Raw genomic sequence first — 16,310 nt, 5'->3', positions numbered from 1 at the left:
ATGTGTATCATAGTCTTTCAAAATTAGGTTATGTAGCTCACGTCATCAATTATAATCTAATATAGCCTTATTTTCAGGAAGAAAGAATAAGAAGAGATTAACATGTCAGATGAGTTGATAAATAATGAGTTTGAGAAAAGCAGTTGACAGAATAGCAGGGCTCGACATTAACGCCAGCTTGTCCGGAACAAGTAAAAATGAATATAGTCGGACAAGAATATACACTGCTCAAAAAAATAAAGGGAACACTAAAATATCACATCCTAGATCTGAATGAATGAAATATTCTTATTAAATACTTTTTCTTTACATAGTTGAAAGTGCTGACAACAAAATCACACAAATTATCATTGGAAATCAAATGTATCAACCCATGGAGGTCTGCATTTGGAGTCACACTCAAAATTAAAGTGGAAAACCACACTACGGGCTGATCCAACTTTGATGTAATGTCCTTAAAACAAGTCAAAATGAGGCTCAGTAGTGTGTGTGGCCTCCACGTGCCTGGTTGACCTCCCTACAACGCCTGGGCATGCTCCTGATGAGGTGGCGGATGGTCTCCTGAGGGATCTCTTCCCAGACCTGGACTAAAGCATCCGCCAACTCATGGACAGTCTGTGGTGCAACGTGGCGTTGGTGGATGGAGCGAAACATCAAATAAAATTTTATTTGTCACATACACATGGTTAGCAGATGTTAATGCGAGTGTAGCGAAATGCTTGTGCTTCTAGTTCCGACAATGCAGTAATAACCAACAAGTAATCTCACTAACAGTTCCAAAACTACTGTCTTATACACACACACAAGTGTAAGGGGATAAAGAATATGTACATAAGATATATGAATGAGTGATGGTACAGAGCGGCATAGGCAAGATACAGTAGATGGTATTGAGTGCAGTGTATACATATGAGATGAGTATGTAAACAAAGTGGCATAGTTAAAGTGGCTAGTGATACATGTATTACATAAAGATGCAGTAGATGATATAGAGTACAGTATATACGTATACATATGAGATGGATAATCTAGGGTATGTAAACATTATATTAGGTAGAATTGTTTAAAGTGGCTAGTGATATATTTTCATCATTTCCCATCAATTCCCATTATTAAAGTGGCTGGAGTTGAGTTGAAATATGTTGTCCCAGATGTGTTCAATTGGATTCAGGTCTGGGGAACGGGCGGGCCAGTCCATAGCATCAATGCCTTCCTCTTGCAGGAACTGCTGACACACTCCAGCCACATGAGGTCTAGCATGGTCTTGCATTAGGAGGAACTCAGGGCCAACCGCACCAGCATATGGTCTCACAAGGGGTCTGAGGATCTCATCTCGGTACCTGGCAGTCAGGCTACCTCTGGCGAGCACATGGAGGGCTGTGCGGCCCCCAAAGAAATGCCACCCCACACCATGACTGACCCACCACCAAACCGGTCATGCTGGAGGATGTTGCAGGCAGCAGAACGTTCTCCACGGCGTCTCCAGACTGTCACATGTGCTCAGTGTGAACCTGCTTTCATCTGAAGAGCACAGGGCGCCAGTGGCGAATTTGCCAATCTTGGTGTTCTCTGGCAAATGCCAAACGTCCTGCACGGTTTTGGGCTGTAAGCACAATCCCCACCTGTGGACATCGGGCCCTCATACCACCCTCACGGAGTCCGTTTCTGACCGTTTGAGCAGACACATGCACATTTGTATCCTGCCGGAGGTCATTTTGCAGGACTCTGGCAGTGTTCCTCCTGCTCCTCCTTGCACAAAGGCGGAGGTAGCAGTCCTGCTGCTGGGTTGTTGCCCTCCTACGGCCTCCTCCACGTCTCCTGATGTATTGGCCTGTTTCCTGGTAGCGCCTCCATGTTCTGGACACTACGCTGACAGACACAGCAAACCTTGCCACAGCTCGCATTGATGTGCCATCCTGGATGAGCTGCACTACCTGAGCCACTTGTGTGGGTTGTAGACTCAGTCTCATGCTACCACTAGAGTGAAAGCACCGCCAGCATTCAAGTGACCAAAAAATCAGCCAGGAAGCATAGGAACTGAGAAGTGGTCTGTGGTCACCACCTGCAGAACCACTCCTTTATTGGGGTGTCTTGCTAATTGCCTATAATTTCCACCTGTTGTCTATTCCAGTTTCACAACAGCATGTGAAATTTATTGTCAATCAGTGTTGCTTCCTAAGTGGACAGTTTGAATTCACAGAAGTGTGATTGACTTGGAGTTACATTGTGTTGTTTAAGTGTTCCCTTTATTTTTTTGAGCAGTGTAGATTTAACCTGTTACTCCTACCCCCTACTTTTTCGAACATTCTGTTAAAAATCGCTCTGCTACTCATGCCAGGAATATAGTATATGCATATGATTAGTATGTGTGGATAGAAAACACTCAGACGTTTATAAAACTGGTTAAATCACGGCTGTGACTATAACAGAACATGCGTTTCATCGAAAAGCGCAGGAAAATCTGATCACTGAAAATATATCCATGCGCCACTAGAAGCCATTGTTGAATGTGAACCACATTAAATGGGGCCGAGGTTGCAATACCTACAGCTTCCACACGATGTCAACAGTCTTGTCATTTGCCTACGATTTGTTTCTTGGTCAAACGGACACAAGGTAGCGCCTTTCTTCCGGTCTCCGACCGGATATTTTGGTTGAGATTTACCCGGACATTATTTCCAGACGTACAGCTATAGAATATACATCGCCTCGTGATCAATTTGATCGCTTATTAACGTTTACTAATACCTAAAGTTTCATTACAAAAGTATTTCGAAGTGTTTTGTGAAAGTTTATCGTCAACTTTTTTAATTTTAAAAAATGACGTTACGTTATAAAACGCTATTTTTTTCCTTGATCACAGTCTTCATAGATCTATATCTAGGCTATATATGGACCGATTTAAATCGGGAAAAAAGACCCAATAGTGATTATGGGACATCTAGGAGTGCCAACAAAGAAGATGGTCAAAGGTAATTAATGTTTTATATTTTATTTGTGCGTTTTGTGTAGCGCCGACTATGCTAATTATTTTGTTTACGTCCCCTGCGGGTCTTTTGGGGTGTTACATGCTATCAGATAATAGCTTCTCATGCTTTCGCCGAAAAGCATTTTAGAAATCTGACTCGTTGCCTGGATTCACAACGAGTGTAGCTTTAATTCAGTACCCTGCATGTGTATTTTAATGAACGTTTGAGTTTTAACGAGTGCTATTAGCATTTAGCGTAGCGCATTTGCATTTCCAGATGTATAGATGGGACGCCTGCGTGTCGGGTAGGAGCAAGAGGTTAAGGTGACATGTTAAAAAATATATATATATTTTTTTAAATCAAAACATTAAGTGCCGGCCAGGTTTGGATCATAGGCCAACATTAGAAAAATATAAAAACATTTTTTTCGATGTACATATATATATAAAAAAACTACAGATCAAAGTGTAGGTGATATGCATATTGGCTACAGCCTCATGTTAAAACTGATGCTGACATGAAGGCAGCACCAGAAAATGAAGCTGAACAAGAATGAGATTTTGAATTATATAAATATAGGCTAAAAGCCAGTCATATTTGACAAATATAATGAAGGACAACTAACATTAACGTCTAAAAGGTTTGATTCTGTCGACATACTCGAGGCACAGTTAGTTCAGATCAAATGGTCACAAGATCCGAGTGAAAGACGGTGCATGCTGTGCACTGCACATCACCCACCTTGAATCTGAGAGGCAACGGTCAGCATTTTGAAACTATTTAACCATACACTATGTCGTTTAAAACCTGGACGTTTTATGTCGTTTTATGAAGCATGTCTTACCTCGTTTCAAAGTAGCCTAGCCAAAATACAACCATACAAATGTTGAGGGAACTAACGCTTCATGCCATTGAAACCAGCATTTCTCTCATGTTCCATTGGTTTTCAAATTCAACATTCTTTCATTGTCCAGCAACCAAGGCATAAACTTAGTCATATTAATAACCCATCCTAAATGTTGCTATTAGATTCCCCTCTTTCTAATGGAGTAATTTCGTCTTGGTCACATGAAATCGCATGTGGTGCACTTTTGAGAATGGTGTTTTTGTAACAGTGCATATGCCTATACTAGCCAACAGCCATGTATGTGTGCATTTGTTGAGCTTATAATATGAAGAAATAAAACTTAACATTTTAAACTAAAAACGGTCTGATCTGTTCCATCAGCCTCATTGCTTAAACTAAAACTGGCGTGCGTGCAGTGGCTGTATGATTTGTTATCTGTCGTCCGAGAACTGTCCCAGAGTCTATTTTGAACCGTAGACGTATTTATCGTCCGAGGGACGACGGGTCTGCCTTAATTTCAAGCCCAGGAGGGAATTATTTTATAAAAGACATAAAAAGTATTTGGTTGTAATTGTAATATTATAGGCTACCAAGGGCAGCAGGCCTAGTGGTTAGAGCGTTGGGCCAGTAACCGAAAGGATGCTAGACCGAATCCCCAAGCTGACATGGTAAAAATCTGTTGTTCTGCTCCTGAACAAGGCTGTTAACTGTTCCTAGGCTGTCATTGTAAATAAGAATTTGTTCTTAACTGACTTGCTTTGTTAAATAAAAATGTTTTTAAAAGAAGTGTGGCCAACCATCCTGCAGGAGAGCCTTAAAGGAACAGTGTTGTTTTTGAGACAGATATGCAAAGCAGCCAATAGGCAGAGTGTAGCCTACATTTGTGTCTGACTGTCGCGATGCATTTTATTTTGTAAAGTGGTTCCTTGCAGCGACCTGAGCCTTTGGACAAGCAAAATAATAATACTTGTCTGAAAAAAAAGTTAGTCAAGCCTTAGTAGGGAGGGTCACAGCCAGGGCTATGGGGGGGGGCAGTGCTGCTGTAATATAGGCCTTTCCCTTACAGTCCCCAGATCTGCATAGACAGTTTTCTGCCCAGCACTGAGCATAGTAGCCTAGTTCATGTATCCTAGAGCAGAGGAATCGTCAGCCAGCATTCTTTACCAAGACGAAAGACATTAGTTATGGATCCCCAATCACTTTCTGTAATGACAGAAATAGACATACTGAGACACAGACATGCAGAGAAGTCTGATTAGTCTGATTAGTGACATAGCTCATGGCAACTCCTAACCCGATTTCTCAGACAGAGAGCCATGGCCCAGCTCAGCTCCCCCAATTCCCTCCACCCACCCAGCGCAACATCTGCCCAAACGGAACCTAAGTTGCCATGGTGACCAGTCTTCGTCATCAGGTGCGAGAAGAGATATCATTGGTTATCCCCATTCCCCAACCACACAATTAAAATATTAAGGACCTGCCTGTATTAATCAAATATTGCAAATGAAGATTAACCGAAATGATAAAAGATGTGACGGAAAAATGAGAGAGAAGCAAATGAAGGGGAAGAGACTGGTTAAAGAAGGATTTTTAAGCCTTGAAACATTTGAGATATGGATTGTGTATGGGTGGCATTGAGGGTGAGACAAAATATTTAAGTGCCTTTGAACGGGGTTTGGTAGTAGGTGCAGGCACACTGGATTGTGTCAAGAACTGCAATGCTGTTACATTCTTCACCCTAAACAGTTCCCGCGTGTATCAAAAATGGTCCACCATCCAAAGGATGTCCAGCCAACTTGACAACCTTGGGAAGCATTGGAGTCAAAGTTGACCAGCATCCCTGTGGAACCGTTTCGGGGGGGTGCAACTCAATATTAGGAAGATGTCCTTAAATGTTTTGAACACTCAGTGTAGGTGGCAGTGTATTTGTATTTAGCTACTGTCTACTCTTCCTGGGGTCCAGCAACATGAAGGCAGTTATTATTTTTAAACATTACAATACATTCACAACATATTATTATATTAAGTGTGCCCTCAGGCCCATACTCTACTACCACATATCTACAACACAAAATCCATGTGAACGTGTGTGTATAGTGTGTATGTATGCATGTGTCTGTGCCCATGTGTTGCTTCACAGTCCCCGCTGTTCCATAATGTGTATTTTACATTTCTAAATCTAATTTTACTGCTTGCATGAGTTACTTAATGTGGAATAGAGTTCCATGTAATCATGGCTCTATGTAGTACTGTGCACCTCTCATAGTCTTTTCTGGACTTGGGGACTGCGAAGAGACTTCTGGTGGCATGTCTTGTGGGGTATGCATGGGTGTCTGAGCTGTGTGATAGTAGTTCAGACAGACAACTCTGTGCATTCAACATGTCAATACCTCTTACAAGTAGTGATGAAGTCAATCTCTCCTCCACTTTGTGCCAGGAGAGATTGACATGCATATTACTCATGTTAGTGCGCTGTGTACATCCAAGGGCTAGTCCCGCTGCCCTGTTCTGAGCAAATTGCAATTTTCCTAAGTCCCTCTGTGGCACCTGACCACACGACTGAACAGTAGTCCAGGTGCAACAAACCTAGGACCTGCCTTGTTTATAGTGTTGTTAAGAATGCAGAGCTTTATTATGGACAGACTTCTCCCCATCCTAGCTACTGTTGTATGGATGTTTTGACCATGACAGTTTACAATCCAGGGTTAGTCCAAGCAGTTTAGTCTCCTTAACTTGCTCAATTACCACATTCATTACAATATTTAGTTAAGGTTTAGAATTTAGTGAATGGTTTGTCCCAAATATAATGGTTTTAGTTTTTGAAATATTTAGGACTAACTTATTCCTTGCCACCCATTCTGAAAAGAACTGCAGCATTTTCACTTTTGGATAAATAGCGTGCCCAATTTCAACTTCCTGCTACTCATGCCAAGAATATAAGATGTATAAGATATGCATATTATTAGTAGATTTGGATAGAAAACTTAAGTTTCTAAAAACTGTTTGAATCATGTCTGTGAGTATAACAGAACTTATATAGCAGGCAAAACCCCGAGGACTAACCATTCAGAATTATTTATTTGAGGTCACTGTCTTTTCATTGGGTTCTCATGGGGAAACGATATTTCTTAGGCACTCGTTTGCAGTTCCTACCGCTTCCACTGGATGTCACCAGTCTTTGGAATTTGGTTGAGGTTATTCCTTTGTGCAATGAAGAAGTACAGCCATCTTGGAAAAGGGTAACGCTGTTGAGAGTTGGCCAAGACTTGAAAAGTAGAGTTAGTTTCCACTCATCCTCTATTGAAAACAGATAGACCCGTCTTCAACTTGATAGATTATTAACGTTTAAAAATACCTAAAGTTGTATTACAAAAGTATTTAGAAATGTTTTGGCAAAGTTTACAGGTAACTTGAGATATTTTGTAGTGACTTTTTTCTGGATCAAAGGCACCAAATAAATTGACATTTTGGATATATATGGACGGAATTAATCGAACAAAAAAGGACCAATTGTGATGTTTATGGGACATATTGGAGTGCCAACAAAAGCAGCTCGTCAAAGGCAAGGCATGATATATACATTTTATTTCTGTGTTTTGTATAGCACCTGCAGGGTTGAAATATGCTACTCTTTGTTTACTCTTCAACCTCAGGAGGCTGAAGAAATTCAACTTGTGACCAAAAGCACACAAACTTCTACAGATGCACAATCGAGAGCATCCTGTCGGGCTGTATCACCGCCTGGTACGGCAACTGCTCCGCCCAAAACCGTAAGGCTCTCCAGAGGGTAGTGAGGTCTGCACAATGCATCACCGGGGGCAAACTACCTGCCCTCCAGGACACCTACACCACCCGATGTCACAGGAAGGCCATAAAGATCATCAAGGACAACAACCACCCGAGCCACTACTTGTTCACCACCCTATCATCCAGAAGGCGAGGTCAGTACAGGTGCATTAAAGTAGGGACCGAGAGACTGAAAAACAGCTTCCATCTCAAGGCCATCAGACTGTTAAACAGCCACCACTAACATAGAGTGGCTGCTGCCAGCATACTAACTCCAGCCACTTTAATAATGGGAATTGATGGAAATTGATGTAAAATATATCACTAGCCACTTCAAACAATGCTACTTAATATAATGTTTACATACCCTACATTACTCATCTCATATGTATATACTGTACTCTATACCATCTACTGCATCTTGCCTATGCCGTTCTGTACCATCACTCATTGATACATCTTTGTGTACATATTCTTTATCCCTTTACACTTGTGTGTGTGTATAAGGTAGTAGTTTTGGAATTGTTAGGTTAGATTACTCGTTGGTTATTACTGCATTGTCGGAACTAGAAGCACAAGCATTTCTCTACACTCGCATTAACATCTGCTACCCATGTGACAAATACATTTGATTTGCTATCATCAGATAGTAGCATCTTATGCTTTCGACCGAAAAGCCTTTTTAAAATCTGACATGTTGGCTGGATTCACAACGAGTGTAGCTTTAATTTAGTATCTTACATGTGTGATTTAATGAAAATTTGAAAGTTTCATTTTATTTGAATCTCACGCTCTGCATTTTCCCTGGCTTTTGGCCAAGTGAGACGTGACTGTTCCCCTATCCTAGAGAAGTTAAGTGCTGCAGTCATTTCAGTCCCTGTGGTAGCTGACATGTATAGTGTTAAGTCATCCGCATGGATAGACACACTGGCTTTAGGCAAAGGCATGTTGTTATTAAGATTGAAAAAAGGGGCCTAGACAACTGCCCTGCGCAATTCCTGATTTTACCTGATTTTGCCCATTTCCTAATCCTTAGAGCATCTTCCATTGACATTATAGCATGCTGTTAGGGGGTTATACTTCTGTGGGAGATAATATGTACGTTTTCCCTGTCACCTACTGAGTTAACGGTTTCAATTCAAACCAGCTGTAATTCACTCTCATTGTCTTACGTCAGGAGAGGTCATTCCTACATGACACTTTGCTGTGCTCTCTGGTGTCTGGTCCAGAAAGACTAAGGAAACACACAGGCCATTTACTGATTAAAGTAAACACCCCCCCCCCCCACCCACCCCACACACCCCTCCATGAGAATTATTTTGACACCGCTGAGCCATTTATTCACAACCTGGTTAACACTCTTCAATTGCTTCCCACGTCATGCTTTGTCCACATTTTAGCCTCGATAATGACACCTCACAGTAGGGGTGTGAACATTTAAACGAAATTGGGATTCTTAACCTTTAGGGAAAAATTGTGTTTGGTTTTCTAAAACATAAATGTCACAATGCAGTTATCACAAAACTACCACTAACAGGTTCTCATCATCATTACCATAAAAGGGAAACATTTAAATTGAACAAAAATACCTAACGCAACAATGCTAGGAGATATGCATCTTTCACATGATTTGCCGCAGTTATAAAGCGCCATCGTTGTTCACATTTGGACAAATGGTAGAGAGCGAGAAAGGGAAGCCAAGTCCTGTATGGCTAAATTGACAATACTTTGAGTAGTTAAATGAGAAGGTGGTGAAGTTTTAGGAGGTGGAAATGAGCTAGAGTGGCAGTACAGGTGCAATGCTTAACCATCTGAAAGGGAAGCACGGTGAGACCCAAACAGACAGAGGCGATGAGAGACGGAGTGAGGATTTTTCACAGCGTCGACTACAGAAAAGATTATAATAATAATAATAAATGCCATTTAGCAGACGCTTTTATCCAAAGCGACTTACAGTCATGTGTGCATACATTCTACGTATGGGTGGTCCCGGGAATCGAACCCACTACCCTGGCGTTACAAGCGCCATGCTCTACCAACTGAGCTACAGAAGGACCACAGGATTGCAGTTGACATGCAGCCATTGTCAATGATAGAGGATGTTGGCTTCAATGCCTGATTGCATTATCTAGAACCAGACTACAAGATGCCATGTAAAAAAGCGCAAGCTATCGAACACCATATGTGGCGTTAACAACAGATTGTTGGATGTATATGAACACGCTGTCATACATCACTGATGAGAGGTGAGATATGAAGTCCCATGTACTGACCTGAGAACGCTGTCATACATCACTGCTGGGAGCCATCACACTGATGAGAGGTGAGATATGAAGTCCCATGTACTGACCTGAGAACGCTGTCATACATCACTGCTGGGAGCCATCACACTGATGAGAGGTGAGATATGAAGTCCCATGTACTGACCTGAGAACGCTGTCATACATCACTGCTGGGAGCCATCACACTGATGAGAGGTGAGATATGAAGTCCCATGTACTGACCTGAGAACGCTGTCATACATCACTGCTGGGAGCCATCACACTGATGAGAGGTGAGATATGAAGTCCCATGTACTGACCTGAGAACATGGGGGGGTGTAACACAGCAGAGAACCTAAAAACGTCATGACCTACCATCATTGCCGAGTGGTGGGGGGACAGCAGTAAGGTGAGCACAGTCTGGTATCCAGGACTGAGGTACATTGAACTGAATCGCCCCCCCCCATCGGTCATACGTAGGACCATATCTGCTTTGAGAAATTCACATGTCATTTTTTCTTCTTCCTTTAAACTATGAAATAAAAAAATGAGCAGTTTAAAGTTTAAGACTTTATTTCTCATGTTTACCTTAGAGTCTCAAAACAGATTTCACAACACCAGATTTAGTCCTAGTGTGCCACGTACTTCTTGGCTAAAAAAAATGAAGAAATTGTTCCATGTTGGAAGCTGTCTGGGCGGAGAGAAAACAAATGGTCATACACACACCAGGCTACAAACAGATCCGTGAGTTTGAAACAGCCAGGTGACCTCCGTTCCGTCTGTCAACCACGGCTACTTAAGTCGATGGACCCAGTGTAAGGCCTAATATGATATCCACACTGTCACAATACTGTATTAAAGATATATGGAAGCGAGGGGGAGAGAGAGAGCGAGAGAGAGAGAGAGAGTGATGACAAAACCCGGGGCTCTCTAGGCTCATTTATACACACACGCTGAGTCTCAGCTGTGCGTGTGGGTGGTTTCCATTAGCGTCTCATTGTACGGAGGGGAAGAGTCTAACAAAGGGAGCCTCATTCAACCCCTTTGTCTTTGAGTTTATTTCTAAAAGGAGGACTGAACTGTCATTCCACAGATGCAGCAGGTCCATGGGTATAATTGCAGGGCTGGAATGTGGAGGAGACAGAAACTTCCGATGCTACACAAGTGTATCACATGTAACAGTCTCTCTGCAGCAGGGGATCAAATCTAATTGTATTTTCACATAAAATACGTGTAGACGAACAGTGAAATGCTTCCTCACGGGCCCTTCCCAACAACATGGAGAAAAATAATACACAACGAGGAACGACAACTTGGCTATATACCCGGGGTACCAGAACCGAGCCGATGTTCAGGGGTACAAGGAAATTGAGGTAGATATGTACATATAGGTAAGTGACTACGAAACAGGATAGATACAAATAGTATCAGCAGAGAATGTGAAAAGTCAAAAGAGTTAGTGCAAAAAGGATCCATGCAGATAGTCCAGGTAGTTATTTAGTAGTCTTATGGATTGGGGGGGTAGAAGCTGTTCAGGGTCCTGTTGGTTCCAGCCTTGCGGTCGGATGCCAAGCAGTTCCCATACCACGCCATGATGCAGCCAGTCAAGATGTTCTCAATGGTGCAGCTGTGTAACTTGTTGAGGATCTGAGGGTCCATGCCAAATCTTTTCAGCCTCCTGAGGGGGAAGAGGCGTTATCATGCCTTCTTCACGACTGTGTTGGGGTGTGTGGACCATGTTCATTCCTTAGTGAAGTGGACACTGGGAACTTGAAACTCTTGACCAGCTCCCCCACAGCTCTGACGATGTGGAGCGGGTCAAGTTCCCAGTGTCCACGTCACTAAGGAATGATCAAATGGGCGTGCGCATCGTCGTTGGCGGTCAGGCCTACCACTTGTCTCGTCAGCAAACTTTAATAAAAGGTTTTGGAGTCGTGCGCAGTCACAGTCATGGGTGAACATGGAGTAAAGGAAGGGACTAAGCACACACCCTGAGGCCCCCCCACCCCCAGGTTGAGGGTCTGTGTGGTGGATGTGTTGTTGCCTACCCTCACTACCTGGGGGCGGCCAGTCAGATAGTCCAGGATGCAGTTGTTCAGTCCCATGTTCCTGAGCTTAGTGATGTGCTTGGAGCTGAGCTGTAGTCAATGAACAGCATTCTTGCACAAGTGGCCCTCTTGTCCAGGTAGGAGAGGGTAGTGTGGAGTGCAATAGAGATTGCGTCGTCTGTGGATCAGTTGGGGCAGTGTGTGCATTGGAGTGGGTCCAGGGTGTCTGGAATGATGGTGTTGAGCCATGACCAGCCTTTCAAAGCAGCATGTCATGGCTAAAGATGTGAGTGCAACGGGGAGATAGTCATTTAGACAGGTTACCTTGGCATTGTTTGGCACAGGGATTATAAACTCACGTCACTCCAGCAAGCTCAAGGTCACCAACTCCATCCATGTATCTCACAAACCCACACTAAAAAGTGACTAAACAACTAACATTCGGGTTTATTTTATTCCAGTGCAGCCCCCAAAGTCTGGCTCTCCTCTGGCACTGGTTTCACAGTGATCCACCTGTGGAGTGCTGCCAGGTCAGGCATCGGAGTCTCCTACTCATGGTCGGCTAATGGAGAGAGAGTCTGTATGGGCACCAGCCAGAATGCTAGGAGAATAAGGTTGGCAGACTGAGCACTGCAAAGTGACACACCCGTGACTCGTCTCCATTACACATTGAGGTTGGTATTCAAGACGCAACGGAGCAGACGAGGGTGACATCTGTTTCCAAAGAGAGAAGAGCTCGGGGGGGATGGAGACACCCTCATCTGGCAATACAGTAAGGAGAGGGAGAGTAGCCTGGCTAGGGGACCATGACCAGGCAGCCAGGACAGGCCACAGGAGAGGTAATAAGGCTATCCAGACAGCAAGCAAAAACCTCTGACAGAATATTCTTTATGAGCCATTGGGCTGGGTAGCGAGCGTTTGATGTTAGCGCGTTGCTTTGCGTTGCTTTGTATTCCCCACCCTCTACCTGAGTAACTGTGCTTACTAATACACAGACAAGGGACCTGCTCCTCCTGGGCAATGCTCAGCTGAGTCTGTGATGTAGGAAGGGAAAAATATCTAAATATAGAAATACTCAGCCTAAATTACATGTGGGTATATTTGGAGCGTTTCAGCTCATCTTTATTTTAGCAGGGAGTCCCATAGAGGCCAATATCTATTTTACAAAGGTGCCCTGCATATAGGCCCTACACAATATCAGGGAGCAGCTTGTGCTTTCTCTGTTCTGTGAGACAACACCCGCTCTAACCAGTTTTGTTTGGGTAGCCTAATTGGTAATGCCACTGCGCAGCTCTTTACCAGGCATCTCTGCAGTGCTGCTGCTCGGACAGTGGCGGTCATGGAATTTTGTATGACGGTAATTGGCCAGCCAAATGACCACAGGCTCCGTAATAACCTTTAGAATAGCAACAAATCATTTACACTCACAGATTCTCCTTTCCTGACCGCATGTGCTGCCATAGAAATAGAATGAATAGACCAGGAGTCCCCATTCAAGTCAATGACAGCATATTGGGTGGACTGGCAGATGTACAATTAGGACCAAAGCAGGAAGTAAAAGCAGGAAGTGTACACATCAATATGTGCTGTGATTTGTTGATTCAACTCAACTGACATTACAAAAACTACATTCCATTGCATGAGCCATATCAGCTAACATCATTTGAATGAGCATTCAACATTACCATGGACATTATGGCATCACAATACCAAGCAGTCATTGTGAGTGTAACCATAGCTGTGTTCGAATACCCATACTAACATACTAGTCACCTGTCTGCCAGAAGTTGATACTCTTGCTAGCTTGTTAGTTAGATAGCATATAATTAATATACTGCCTGGCAAGTTCGATGTATTAGTAGCCAACTAACGTTAGGTAACCAGCTAACATACTGGCGGTACATACTGCTGTAAGGATAGCGTAGCTAACTAATTGTCAGCCAACATTACATTGCTCAACATTTGTCGTAATTAGTTAAATCAATTAATTTGTATTCACTGTCGTCGGACTTTGGCTGCATATTTTCCACCTTTTTCTTCAAATCTGAAAGCGTTGCAAAGCCACATCCATTTTCTGAAGAATTGCATTATGGGCCCTAAAAAGTACAAAAATTGTATCCACTGCGTGTATACATCGTATTTTGGAGAATTTAGTACGACATCCGGGAACTTTTGGCATACTAAATATATCCATACTATGGCCAATAAGCATACTACATACTCAATTTACATAACAAATAGTATGGTTAGTATGAGTATACGAACACTGCTCATGAGTTTACCAGTCAAATCGCCAAGGTTAGAGGTTCCAAGCCCATTCTATTCATTGTTTGCTACAACACCTTTCTTGTTTCAGCAAGGGACAACAAAGTTATTACGTTGCTAAGAGTCCATGTTATCACAGAAACAGACTCGACCACACGAATGCCTGGTCGGCCAGTCTTCAGTCGACTGTTCGTAAATAAATGAATGGTTATGGTGGTTATTTTAAATTTCATGACGGTCTACATGACAGCTGTCAAACTCATTCCACGGAGGGCCGAGTGGTCTGCTAGCATTTTTAATACGCCCGCTAGCGCCCATCCACGCAGTAGCCGATGCGCAATCATCAACATGTTTTGACCTTTAGGACGACAACCTCAATCTCAACTGTGTAACGTACAATTTCACGTGGTCATTGAGTGTAATACTGAGGTTGGCTGCTGTCATTACATTGCTTAATCACAATTATATAAATTACAGACATCAACCAATCCCCTAGCAGTTATTAACCGGACAAAAACAATTGAATAAACCAAAACCACATTGAATGAAACTCAGGGGATATAAATGGGCCCAGGGGATACAATGTTCACCATTGATTACATAGTAGTGGTGTCTTCTTCCCCTCCAGCAGAGCTTTGGCAAAGACCTCCCCAGGGCCAGCCACAGAAATAGAATAAAGGATGGAGAGGAGAGAACAGTCCTGCACCACGGCTGTGCAGCAGCTGTTGTATGTAACACAGAAACCTGGAGAATCCAGCTCAAGTACAGTAGAAGGCTTTGCTTGCTCCAGTAGCCCTGGGGGGGGCGCATCATCTCTTGCCATTGCCAACAGAACTCACCTGTCTTGGGAAGAGAGTAAATTCCACAGTTCCTTTCCTTTATAATTTCCAAGCAGTATGGTACATTATAAAAAGTACATATCATTAACACAGCTTAAAAAGTACATAAATCCAAGGGCTGCAGATTATGTACAGGGACGAAGCACAATTCAACCCTCAATGTTAGTCTCTGGTCTCGGAGCAGAACGCCATCATTTGTGTGTAGGTTTACTGTACGGTTGCAGAGGCCATCTGGACTCCTAAACAGCTGTCACTAATCTCATGGCTTTGCTGGCATTTGTTTGCGTTTTTAAATCACTGTATTTTGGGAATCTAGGTTAGCAGCACGAATACACAATCAAAAGGGACACTTTACCGGGGGATAGCTATGTTTAAACGGGCATGGCTCTTCTGCCAAGGACTTGCGTCTCTCTAACTAGACATTGACAGTCCATCTCCCTAAATCACTTGCCCTGTGTTCTGATTCTTAATGTGAAATCTTTCAAGGGAATAGGTTAACAGTATCACAATAACTATACATACACACCCAATATAGCTGTAACTAACAGTTTGGGGTGACTAGTTAGCATCTCAAGTCCTGGCTAGCTAACTTTAGCTAGGATTGCACCAAAGACAGGCTACTCTTCCAACCACTCTCTGCTGGTCCAATGGTCGTTAACTAGCCAAGTTAAACGGTAACGTCTAGCTATTAAAAACGTGTGAAAATGTTAATCAAATTAAATGATAAGGATTACGCTGGGCTTCATAGACAACTAGTTTAATCAATTAACGTTGAACTAGCTAGCTACAATTAGTTAACTACTGTTAGCAGCTCGCTAACGTTGTCTAGCCGAGAACAACGCACTTTACCAAACCTTTGCTTTGGCTAAGAAAAACAACAACTGCCATACAAATGTCTTAGCTACACACGGTTTATATCCGAGAATGCACCGTGCTACTCACCCGTTGATTTAGGAGAAAGCAGTCGGACTGGCTGTCTCGTAGTGCTCGAACCGCCGGAGACCAACTGAAACCAGCAGCACGCTGATCTGACACATGAACGGACTCTTCAATGTGTAAATGGAGACCAACTCGAATACATTTCCATTCAACCCGAACCTAGAGGATGACCAGTATGAGTGAGATAGGAGGTTATATATACTGGTACTTCCTTCAGCTGTGTTGCTTTGTATCTGAATCAGTTTTATTTGAGAATTAAAATGTATCTAAAAATGAATACTGATATTGACCTAGTTACTTTCCCTAGATTGATTCTGGGCAATGTTAGATCGTGAATTCGCATATCATATGCTTGC

The 16,310-nt window shown here is 42.8% G+C and overlaps 1 protein-coding gene across 2 annotated transcripts in view; it reads right to left on the bottom strand.

Annotated features, from left to right (window-relative positions):
* Positions 1 to 16,193, bottom strand: part of LOC118360260 (protein NDRG3-like) — a 62,382-nt gene extending 46,189 nt beyond the window's left edge. The window contains exon 1 of one of the 2 annotated variants that reach the window (XM_052481710.1): positions 15,958 to 16,193. The gene's annotated coding sequence lies outside the window, so the exon portion shown is untranslated. The remainder of the gene's footprint in view (positions 1 to 15,957) is intronic. The other variant, XM_052481708.1, reaches the window with a different exon arrangement.
* Between the last annotated feature and the right edge of the window lie 117 nt (positions 16,194 to 16,310).

The sequence above is a fragment of the Oncorhynchus keta genome, chromosome 27 (genome assembly GCF_023373465.1).
Source record: "Oncorhynchus keta strain PuntledgeMale-10-30-2019 chromosome 27, Oket_V2, whole genome shotgun sequence".
NCBI classification, from domain to species: Eukaryota; Metazoa; Chordata; class Actinopteri; order Salmoniformes; family Salmonidae; genus Oncorhynchus; species Oncorhynchus keta.
This window is presented reverse-complemented; position numbering and strand designations above follow the sequence as displayed.